The sequence below is a fragment of the Protopterus annectens genome, chromosome 8.part1, assembly GCF_019279795.1.
Source record: "Protopterus annectens isolate FY-2018-M chromosome 8.part1, PAN1.0, whole genome shotgun sequence".
In the NCBI taxonomy this organism is placed as follows: Eukaryota; Metazoa; Chordata; order Ceratodontiformes; family Protopteridae; genus Protopterus; species Protopterus annectens.
Window position 1 is genome coordinate 451425761 of NC_056742.1, and position 13417 is coordinate 451439177.

Genomic DNA, 13417 nt, shown 5'->3' on the forward strand with positions numbered 1-13417 from the left:
GAAAAAAAGGGGTAATGAGAGTAAGGAATAAAGTAGGTAAGAGCAAAAAGACAGATAGGAGGGGAGAAAAGTAAAGGAAGATTATTGGCTGGTGGGCTGGGGAAGAAGTGTGATACATATGCTGCATACATATACATATACATATAGATATCTATATCTATATATATATATATATATATATATAAATATATATGGGTTCCATACACTAGATCGAATTTTCACTAATTCGAAATAGTGCATGGAATGCTTACAGCAGTGAAAGTGCACTTAATCGAAAGTGCACTTACACGAAGTTCAGTACAACGAACGGGTGTTGTACTGAACTACCATGCAATACTCACGGACCTTAGTGTTAGGGTTAGGGCACGGGTCATAGTAAGGGGATAGCCCTACGGGCTATCCCCTTACCATGACCCGTGCCCTAACCCTAAGGTCCGTGATGACTGCAACACAGTGAAGGAGATAGCAATGTCCTCCACTATGGAGCGATAGTCACGAACCTTAGGTTAGGGCATGGGTTAGGGTAAGGGGATAGCTTTACTAACTATCCCCTTACCCTAACCCGTGCCCTAACCCTAAGGTCCGTGACTATCACACCATAGTGGCGTACATAGCTTGTTTTTTATGTCCTCCACTGTGCTGCAGTGATTTCGGTGAAGTGCACTTATGCAAAATTCACTTTCATTAAAGTGAACTTTCGCAGAAGTAAGGCTTCTTATTACAAGTTCGAAGTAGTGAACTTTCGTTCTTGTAATAGGAATCCATATATATATATATATTCACTTCAGATGATCAAAGTTTTAAAACTTCAAATTTCATATGGCCAAGACCATATGATCGAAGTTTCAAAACTTCGAACACCTGAAAGAAAAAGAAAAACAAAACAAAAAAAAAAATTCCTGGATATTTTTGCAGAGGGGCAAGCCCCTCTACACCCATCCACACCCCTTGCTATATATATATATATATATATATATATATATATATATATATATATATATATATATATATATAGGTCTACTTTAATTCACTGAAAACTCATTTCACTGAATTTCAATTTGCCCTTAGAAAATCGCCGAAAGATCTAATCACTGAAAACTCATTTCACTGAATTACATTTCACTGAATGTAAATACTGTTGGGCAAATGAAACATATATGCCCTTTTCCCCACTGTAGTGTGATCCTGGAGTTAGTATATATAGTTGGGGGGTGTGGGGGGTCACATAGCTTTTATATTTATGAATCTCATTTCACTGAAAGCTAACAATATAAAACCAAAAGTAGGTGGGGGGCTGTGCCCCCCACCCCCCCAACTGTATATACTAACTCCAGGATTGCACTACAGTGGGGAAAAGGGCATATACGTATTATTTGCCCAACAGTACTTACATTCAGTGAAATGTGATTCAGTGAAATTAGTTTTCAGTGATTTGAGCTTTCAGTGATTTGGTGTGAATGTTTTGAAATTCAGTGAAATCAGTTTTCAGTGAATCAAAGTAGACCTATATATATATATATATATATATATATATATATATATATATATATATATATATATATATAAAATATAATATAATTCGAACTTGTTAAAGTTTGAAATTTAGAAGTAGACCTATATATTTACACACATATATATATATATATATATATATATATATATATATATATATATAGATATATATATATAGATATATATCTATATATATATAGATATGGATTCACTTTATAACCTCAAATTACTGAAATGTTGAATTTCAGTATCTGGAGGCTATAAAGCTGAATGTTAAAAATAGCGAAAGCCCATAATCGCGAAGTCGAATATATGTCGAATTCGCGGTTATGACCTTACGCTGCGTAATGTCCGAGATTGTGTTTTGATGGCGCGCGGTGCCATGTGTGGATGTAGGTGTTATGTCAGGTAAGTGTTTCTAAGGGTTGTGAGTGGGAGTTAGAGTGTGTGTGAGTGTGCTGATGTGTTTGATGTGTGTGTGAGGGGTCAGAGAATGTGCGTGTATGAGTCGGCTTCTGTTTTGTGTTTGTGCGATCTCGGAGTTAGTATATATAAGTAGGGGGGGTGCGGGGGGCGCAGGCCGCCACATGGGGGATGCAGGGTGCTTATGTGTGTATGAGTTGTGTATGTATGTAGTTTTGTTTGTTTTTGTTGTGATCTGGGTGTTGTGGTGTATGTGTAGTATTGTGTGTGCGGTTTTTTTCGGTGTTTTGACTTTCGCGGTTTTCTTGTGTCGGTGTTTTGTGGATTCAGTTTTATAGTCTCGAGATACTGAAATTCGACATTTCAGTAATTCGAGGTTATAAAGTGAATCCATATATATATATATATATATATATATATATATATATATATATATATATATAGTGTGTGTGTGTAAGTGTGTGTGTATGTGGTATATATTATATACACAAGCAAGCACACACATAGACACATAAACAAACACACACAGACACACATACACACACACACACACACACACACACACACACACACACACACACACACACACACACACACACACACACACACACACACACACACACACACACATTGTGCACGTGCATTCACCCACATGCACATGCCAATGTTCACGTGCATAGACAAAATATCTCTCTCTCTCTCTTTCTCTCTCTCTCACTCTCTCGCTCTCTCTATATATATATATATATATACATATATATATATATATATATATATATATATATATATATATATATATATATATATATATATATATATATATATATATATATATAATATATATATATATATATATATATATATATATATATATGGGATCCTTAAAGATCCCCGACGGTACTTTCTGCCGAAGCAGAAATCACCGAACATACTTAACCGAAAGTGCTGTTCACAGAAGTAGCACTTTCGGATAAGTATGCTCGTTTTGCCGGTCACACTATGGTGCGGTTAAGGGAAATTTCCCTTTTCCTCACTGTAGTGCAACCTTGGAGTGAGAATAGAAAAGTAGAGGGGTGAGGTGGGCACAGCCCCCACACAGGGGGTGCAGGGGGGCTTGCCCCCCTGCATAAAAGAAGATTTAGTGTTTTTTTTTTCTAACGCACTTTAACGAAAGTGCTTTTTCAGTGAAAGCAATTTCGTTAAAGTGCGTTTGGTTATTTTTGATTCGGACTATTGAACTTTCCTTCAATAGTCGAAAATCCATAGATATATATATATATATATATATATATATATATATATATATATATATATATATATGTCTACCTTGGATTACCGAAATTACACTTTACCAAACTTTAAAACAAAGAGATGACTATGTTGAAAACCTACTTTAACAAACAGTCACATAACCAGAATTTTGATCTGTTAAAGGAGGCAGTTGGACAACGTGGAGAAATTTGCCCTTTTCCTCACTATAGTGCAATGTCGGAGTTGGTATATTTAGTTGGGAGAGGGCAAATCCCCCCCCACTTGGGTGGGTTTGATATGCATTGGTGTGTTTGTTTTGTAATGTTGCCTAACTGCCTCTTTTCCCGGATTAAAGTTTCGGTGATGTGACCGTTCGTTAAAGTAGGTTTTCAGCGTAGTCATCTTGTCATTTTAAAGTTTGGTAAAGTGTAATTTCAGTAATGCAAGGTAGACCCATTTATGCTACATTCCAGGATCCGAGGTTAACAGGCACTCTTAGTTTATTTGACGTTTGTTTACTGGGAAAGTCTGAAATGGCATAGTATCCTTTTTCAGCAGAAACTCAGGGGACAAAGCACCAATAACAAGACATTTAATACCTGTAGAGGATTACTCAATCTGCAATATAAGTATGATGATCAAAGAGACAACCGTACAATATTTACATAATGCAAATAAGCTCGTAGTAGCAGCAACAGTGCAATATTTACATTTATGAGTATTTATAGTTTTCTGTAACTATCTAGCTAACATTATTGTGCATCTACAACTTTTACAATTTGAGAGCTTGCTTGTTTATAGAAGAGAGCTGAGAGTGGGCTTTGCAGATGAGTCAGTATTAAAAGGTGATGGAGGGGACAGTGGACACTGTAGAAGATGGGAAGAGTGAAAAGCAGATGAGAGGAGAAGAGAGGAATAGTAAAAGGGGACGAGAAAGAGGAGATGTTGGCTAGCAGAAGAGAATGGGATAGAGAGAGAGATTTAAATATAAAATGTAAGTTCCTGGGTTCAGCAAATCCTCTGTGATCTGAATTCAGATGAGCCATCCAGGGGAGATGAACCCTCCCTGACATAGACATTTATTACTCCAAGACAATTCAGAATTTAAAATATCCATTATACAATGTTTGCCATATGACATCATGTATGGGATTCATAAATGAGCACTGGACACTGGTGCAGTACTAATAATTGGAATTTTGATTTGCGGGAGGCTTACAGCTAAGCAGCAATGCATTTAACTATTGTCTTTAAATCCCTGCAACCCTTATATAGCTCTTATTTACTGTTACACATTGCACTCTTTAACTGTGAATCCCTGTCATACCTATTAACTGTCCAGATTTTCACAGAATGCCCAGATGTTTCCCTCATACTTTTGGTCTGTTCCTCATGAAATTAGTGGTTTTCTGGCAAATGACTGTGGATTGTAGTCACTAAATAATGGCATACACTTGAGTTTCAGACTTCATATTCTTCAGAAAGATACAAATGTTGCAAGTAGTTTGCTAGAGTTTAAAAGTAAGAAAGGATTTTTTTCTTTTTTTCACTGTCAAACCTGAGAGCTGTAGTGCTCTGTCTGTGGTGTAAACCATGGCACCTGCTTGCTATAGATGTAGCAAAGGTATTTAAACTATTTACAGCTGAGTGTATGTTAATCATGGATAGACTAGACTTGGTAATTCAGTACATGTAGGTAATTTTTGGGGATTTCATGAAGATAGAGTATATTTGGTCCCAAACATTTCAGCTGAGAGTAACTAGAGTGCTGGGTGGGAAGGGAGTTAGGGATCATTTCATTCTGGGAGAAGTGGGATGATGTACTTGAGCACTAATGTAGAGAAAAACAAAGAAGAAATAATATTTAAAATGGGAAACTACAACATCAGATCTTTAGTTCATTGAGTTGAAGGACAGCCAAGGCCAAAATAGTGATGTGGAGAAAAAAATATAATACAAATGATTATTTTCCCCAGAGCCTTTTATCTCTTCAGAAATTTGACAGGTAAAAGTGACAGTGTCACACACAGGACCCAAGAAGTTAGAACTGGGAAGTCTACCTCTACAAAGACGTCAGTCACAAGTGGAGTCTCTCAGGGATCAGTCCTTGGACCGCTCCTTTTTGGCATTTACTTCTCAGAAGTCAAGGCAAATATCAGTGGTCTCTGGTTGACTAAATTTGCAGATGATTGCAAATTAGAAGCTGTCATTGAATCCCACACTGACAGAAATGTTCTCCAGGAGGGTCTGACACAGACAAACAACTGGTGTCAGACCCATGGACTAAAACTAAATGCTAAGAAATGCATAATAGCATCCACTGGGAAGTCATCCACCCCTGGCAACTATCATATTGGCAACACACCCTTTAGAGCCAACCCAGTAGTTAGGGATTTAGGGACACACATAGATAGTAATCTAACCTTTGACCATCACTTGTCTACAGTAGTGAGGAAATCATTCTATGTTGCACAATTTATAAACAATGGTATGGCATCTAAGTCCAAGCGCTTAGTACCTTGCCGTTTATGTATTTTATTTGTTTTATTCAATAAACCAGTTTTTACGTTTCACTTTGTGGCTCTTCAGTTTCACAGTTTTGAACCTTTCCGTTTGTCTCCGTTTTTTTTTCGCCACTCAGTGTTTCGTTTGCAATGGTTTTGTGTTTTAGAGTTTATGATCTGCCACCCCAGTTCGCTACAGAATTTAAATTTTTTTTTTTATAAATTATTTATTTATTTACTATTTTTTGAGCTCGGCTTTTTGAGTCCTGCTTCTGTTTTAGTTTTATCGATCAATATGGAAGAACTTTTGATGCAGCACATGGACATTACACAACATTTGATAAAGGTTTTACAGGATAGTAGAGAAAAAAGCCCTGGTGAGGCTGAAGTTTTGGTGACTGAGTCACAGGAGCGGCTGTATACTCTTCATTCCACCCCTAACACTAGTCTGACACGACCGTCAGCTAGTCATCATTCAGCGGGTTCTATTGGAGGAGACACCAACACAGGAAGTACTAAGTCTGGAGGCCCACCCCCGAACTCAGCTTTGAACACTAGGGGCGGACACCACGGAGGTTTTCATGGCACGGCAGTTGGATCTGACAAGAATTATATGGATTTAAACTTATTTTTAGCGGCACCTACACTCAGTTATGAGCATTATATAAATCACAGAGATATGGGCAGTCTCAATAAGCAATTTACGGAATTTGAAAGAATACTGAGGACATTTAAATCATTACAAATGGACAATGCTTTTTTGGAAAGATCCCTTGAACTGGGTCAGGTTCCCAAAGGATTACGCATTTTCAAATTACCATATGGCTTTACTGAAGGTACTGTTTTATTTGACAAATTATTGCAATTATTTGATAAAACTGGTATTGAACTTGTTAAACTCATTATAAGGAACAACACCAAACTAGCAGCCTTAAATGAACAATTGCTACTTTTGGACAAAAGCATACGTCAAGATTTGTTATTTGAGCACAATAAATTTTGTTTAGAAAGTATTTGTAAAGAGATGGATAAATTTACTAACAAAGGTTTGGACATTAAAAACAGTAAACTTAATAGAGATACAAATGATTACAAGACTAACAAAGTATATGTACATTTTAAAGAATTTAAAAATATGAGATGACTTGTTAAACCCATTGATGTTGATACTCTGGGTAGGGATAACTTTGGTTCTCCCACTAATGATAAACCTAGCCAAACCCAAAGGGCTAGAAATGAGAATTTTAGTCATGCTGAGGAGCAGGGTTTTTTTTTAGAAGAACCGATACTCAGAAGGTCAGAACGGATATGCGACCGATACGGCAGTCAGTATCACCAACAGAACAGACAACACAATATGGCATTACACAGGACCAATTCTTGGCACAGATAGACACATCTGAACACATCAATTAATTTGTTCAGGAAGATTTTGCAATATCAAATCACATTACAAATATTGGTGACTATTTAAACAATGATATATTTACAATTCAGGATAATGGTACACTACATGAACCTAACATGAGTGAAACAGGATGTTTGCAAAATTCAGATTCTTCACACAGTTACAATAACTGTTTTATTGTTTCTGACGGTGGTTTTAGTTTATACAATTACACAGACAAAAATTTTGGCCATGATTTTATTGCTCTTTTTAAAAGAGGTTTTACATTTGTACCATCTTTTAGGTATGACATTGGAAAAGTCTTAATTAATTTAAAATTGTATAGTAGATTATTGAATTTAAAAAATTTTTTCTCCAATAACAATGAGTGTACAGTAGATACCAACTGTCTCAAGCTTAAGCGCAGCAGTACATTCATACCACCCTATAACCCTATGGTTTACATTTTTGAAAAGCTTTGTGAGACTCAGATTAGAAGGGTTTTGAGGAAAGATGTATGCACATCACCAAACCTCACCCCAGCTGAAATGTTTTGCCTCAAACAAGTAACTATGACCAACAAATATAGGGTTAGGAAACCAGACAAGGGTGGTGGTGTGATTATTATGACAAACAGATTATTATAACAAAATGACCATTATGTTTAGTGATACTAACACATACGAGAAAGTTACTAAATATGAAATGTCCAGGGCATATATTAAAGAGGATTGGTTACTGTATGAATTCCTGATGGATGGATTTATCAATAAAGAAGAATATTCTTATTTAACTGTTGAATTTCCTATTACTCCATCCATTTTTGGAATCCCAAAAATACACAAAGATATTTACAATCCACCTTTTAGGCCGATAGTGTCAGCTAGGGGCTCAAAAACTGAGGCCATTGCATCATACATAGATATTCACTATAAAGAGACGCTCAGGAATTTGCCACACATTTTAAAAGATTCCTGGCACTGTTTAGACCGGGTTAGACAATGTATTGCTAATATGAGTCCCAATATTACTATGGCCACTATTGATGTTATAAATTTGTTTTCCGTTATACCTCATAAACAAGGCCTTGAAATGTTTGAGGCCAGTTTATTAAAATTCAGTGGTATGAATGTTTCTAAATGCAGACTTATGACTGAATTAATGGAAACTGTATTGGAGAACAATTTTATATACATGAATGGAGAATACTATAGACAAAGTACAGGAGTAGTCATGGGGGCCAGATGTGCACCAATCTACGCCAATTTGGTGCTAGCTAATTAGGAGACAGACTTGGTCTTCACATCAAAATATTGGCCCAACATTGTCTTGTACCTGAGATACCTGGATGACATCCTTATTTTTTGGACGGGTAATAAAGATGAACTTGTAGAATTTATACAGTTTTTAGGTAAGACATCCAGTTTTTTGGAATTTACCAGCAAAATTTATGAGAATAACTGTGAATATCTTGATATTGTTTTTTCTTTTAGTGACAATGTGATTCATTCTAACATTTATAGAAAGAAAACATTTTCAAATTCCTTTTTACATTTTAATAGTTGTCATCCTTATTATCAAAAAAGAAATTTGATTAAAGGTCAGATGGTCGGACTATCAAGAATTATTAGTGATGACAACACATTTGAGCTAGTGATTGAAAAATTATCAAACATGTTCATTGATAGGGGATATCCCAATTAACTTATTGGTAATATTAGAATTGAGATTTTTTCAAAAAGACACTTGATGTATAGACCTATTATTAGATTTGGTTGCAACAATACATTGAACACCAATACAACTATGGCTAGGAATGATACCTTTATACTACCTTATAATGAAATATCGTATAACATTGTTAGCATTATACATGAGACATGGACAAGTGTTTTTATGAACAATGCAGAATTGACCAAGGTTATTGGTTATCATCCCAAGATTACATTTAGTAGAGGGAGGAATTTGAAGGAAATTTATGAACTGAATACAAATAAGGATGCATTCAAAATGTCCAGAATGAGCAAATGTGGAACTTGTCACACTTGTAAATACATTAATGATGGTCCATATGTTGCTATTTCCAATTTTGGTAAAACCATTAGATGCCCTGGGTATTGTAATTGTAATACCAAGATGGCTGTTTATTTAGCAACATGTTCAGCATGTTCAGCATTTTATGTAGGGAAACCTATTAGAAAATTAAGAGAACATATAGTAGAACATATTATAGACATTAGGAAATGAAAAATTACTAGTTCTTTATATTCACATAGTACTGGATGTCCCAATTTTAAGAGATTTCTATTTTTCATCATAGACAGAATTCAACACAATATACACAAAGGCGGTGATGAGAAGACCATGCTGGAGGACAAGGAATGTCTCTGGCAACTTAGACTCAACGCCTGTACCCTGCCAGATATTAATGAACATGTATCTATTTCCATTATATTGAAACACAAATCGTACTTTATTTGATCTATTTTAACATATTTACTTACTGTTATATATATATTTAGTTATTTGTTTAGTGCAGGATAGTGTATATACACTTATTATGTATATTTATTTCCTTCTGTATTTTTTGGGTACTTTTATGTATATTTATTTGGTGTTCCAGTTACTACTTTTTTGAGAATTTTAGCTAATCATTAACATAAACATCCACTGCCAGGTATATTTCAGTCAAATCACTAATTTTTACAGTGATACAAGTGTTATTTTTGGTTTTATGTGCATTATTATATATTCAGTGTTTTTACAACCTTATAAGAATTGATGACAAGCATTTTATACTTGTTATTGTATATATTTTCAACAGCAAATTAATCAATTAGAGTTATGTAATAGCATTAATCAATTTACTAATTAATTAATCAAGGAATATATATATATAGGGGTGGCTATGTTTCTACGTATTTTGTACTCTGATATGCCCTGAGGATGTTGGGTGAAAGCGCTTAGTACCTTGCAGTTTATGTATTTTATTTGTTTTATTCAATAAACCAGTTTTTTACATTTCACTTTGTGGCTCTTCAGTTTCTAAGTCCAAGGAAGTCATTGTTCCACTGTATTCAGCATTCATCAGACCTATCATTGAGTACAATGCCCCCTTTGGTATGTACCTAACCAAGCATATCTAACAATTGTAATGCCCACAGATGTTCCTCAGTAAAAGACTACAGGATGTAAGTAAAATGTCCTATGCAGACCACCTCAAGGGCCTATCTATGTATTCTGTCTCCTACAAGCTTTTAAGGGGAGATCTATGCCTGGCATACAGGGCATTGTCAGACCCCACTCTGATAGATATCCTGCATATCCACAAAACAGACAGCACCAGAATTACCCATTCTAAAGACTTAATCCTCAGCTGTGATATAACTATGACCTGATGGAGAGACAGGTATGTATCCCACAGACTACTTCGTCTATGGAACAGGCTCCCCATCTATGTAAAGCAGAGTTCCTCCCTAACCCAATTCAAGTGAAACTTAGATAATTGGATGGGGAACAGGAAATTCATCCCTCATTTGGCAGCCATGTGTCTAATGGGGCAACATGTAAATGGTTAATCTCTCAAACCTGTGCTTATACTTATCAAGGGTATCAGAACTTGTCAGAGATTTGGGATGAATGGCTAGGCTTAAAAAAGCCCTTGTGGTCTTATAAATGTGAAAGAAAAATTATGACTGACCTACAAATAGGGGCGAAGTGCTATTCGTAGTTCCAGGCTATATATGTTAACAACTTTAGCATTATTTGTTTCGGGAGATGAAAGCGTCTTATGAATGAGGAGTGGGGAAACTGGGAGGAGTTGTAAGAGGGAAGAGTGCAACCACTACATTTTGAAGAATGAATGATGAAAATGGTTGGTCTGTGTATGAGATGCTCTATATGGGTTTATGGAATAACCCAGAAATAAAAGTATAAGGGAAGATGGAAAAATAGAAAGGGAGAGGTCTTAAGCAAGTGGGTAATTTTGTCAAGAAACAAAAAAAGAAGATGGTAATTAGCATTTCAGGGAGTGGATGGAGTTAAAGGAAACATCTGAAATGCAGCATATAATTGCTTGACATTTGAACAACTAAAAATTGTGGGTAAGATGTGGCTGGTAAGAGATGGTATCCTGCATAGAATTTACAAAAATAAAGTAGTTATGCAGGGAAAGGAAGACCAAATGCAAGTGGATGAATAGGATCATAGGACCATAGGTTCATAGGAGGTTACTAGCTAATGGTCCATGGCCCTTACAAGCCTAGCCACATTCAACTCCTGTTCGCAGTAGTGTCTGGTTCAAACAGACACTAAAATCAGCACATATTGCCCATGTCCAAGAGGGACACAGGTGGAACCAGCGCAAATTTCCAGTTACCCATCCAATCATCCAAATTACGCTTAAATAGAGTTAACGAGGGGTTTTGTTTAACATTAATAGGAAGCTTGTTCCAAAAGTGGGGCAACCTCTGTGAGACAAATCTGTCTTTCCAGCATGTTCTGTTGATGCTAAATACCAGGTTAAGGTCCTTTGACCAAGTTACCCATGTGCCATTTGACTTGTGAATGTGCAGCATTTCCATTAAAGCTGGGTCAGAAATTGCTCTGATGATGATGATGATGATGATGATGATGATGATGATGATGATAAAGAAGTCAGTAATTAGCTGTTATTATTATTACTGCTTTATGGAAAAGCTAAGATGGAGATGTGGTGCAGGTAAAGGGGTTCATTTTTTAAAGGAAGAGTGTTTAGAAATCTTAGGAAGGCTAGAAAAAATTAATGTTTTGTCTGTTTTTTGATAAGGGTGTATTAGATGGATATGCAGATATCACAGAACTCTATGGACATGGAAAACTGGAATGTGGCATTGATGATGTGCAGATGGTAACACAGGCTGCATTCACACTATCTGGGAATGTCCAAAGATTAAAAACATTTGAGACCCTACATAGTAGAGTGTGGAAATAAAACATGAAATCTATATAGTTTAAGGGCTGGATTCATACTAAGTGCAGCTATTATGTATGTGTTGCAGTGCTCATACAATAGCGCACTATTTGGTATTCATACATGTAGGGTAGAGCCACAAAACAAAGGTAAACAGTAGAACATACCAATGACAGCATAAGTAACTGAATTACATGCTAATCCACCAATCCACTATGGCAGAGATATTCAGGAACCTATAAATCAATCATGTATTCTTAGTGCAGCCATTTGCCCGCCAAAACTTTTTGGATTACAGCCATAATTACACTTAGAAAAAAATACTATTGTTGCCATCATTCACCTGTATATGCAACTGGCTTTAAATCAAGGTGTTACTGCTGCTGTTGCCAAACCTTGAGCAAAGTGAAGATGGGTTTTTATACCCTGTTTGACTTAGTATGGACTGCATGACACAGAAATTATAGAGTGGTACTGGGTAGACAGGGAAACAATGTAAGAAATATGCAACCACTTCCACCCTCTGCAGAGGACCAATGTAAGTGCGGAACCTGTTTGAAAAAAAAGTAGCTAACTGCTTAGTTCCATATGCAAGTAGTTATATGTCCCTAAGCTGAGACATCTGTCACCTGTACAGTAATGTCTAATACTGTATGACTGATCTCTGTAATATTCCACTATGGACTTTGCACTATAATGTGCATCAAGCATTTCACTGTCTCACACATATATGCAATCATAAGTACATGAAAAATGTGCAAAGGGCACAGTCATCAACACTGACACAGGGTGGTGATGGTGGGGAATACATGAAGGTGGGCCTAACACCAAAGAAGTGAGTGCAAATTATTGAATTGTATTGCATACTTGGAAGTTCTGCAGTGTACACACACTGGTGCTGTCCTTCATGCCAGAACCAACAAAGTGAATCTATGTAAACCCTCTGTTGAGGTGGCCAAAAATAGTGGTCAAGATCTCATCATTTTCATACACTGGTGGTTTGTCAGCAGGTGCCCCTCCTAAGCAATATGTTCCATGCTAATTTCACATGCTCTACATATCACAAATGTTATTATATCACTGGCCATATCTATTGCCTTCAGATATGGTCACAGGAGTACTTGTCTTTTTAAGAGGAAGGAGCCATGTCATCTTACTGCCTGGATGAAACTTCATTCTCTGCAGCACTGTATGGCATTTTACAATGTGCAGATGTATTGAATGCCATAGCCCTGTACAAGTTGAAAACATAAAAGAAACATATAATGCGCAATTAAGACACAACTGATGGTTAACAAACAAACACAATTTACACATCCATCATGTATGTGACATCTGGCTATATCTCACCAGACTGTCAACAATAAATTGTGACATCAAGATAATATC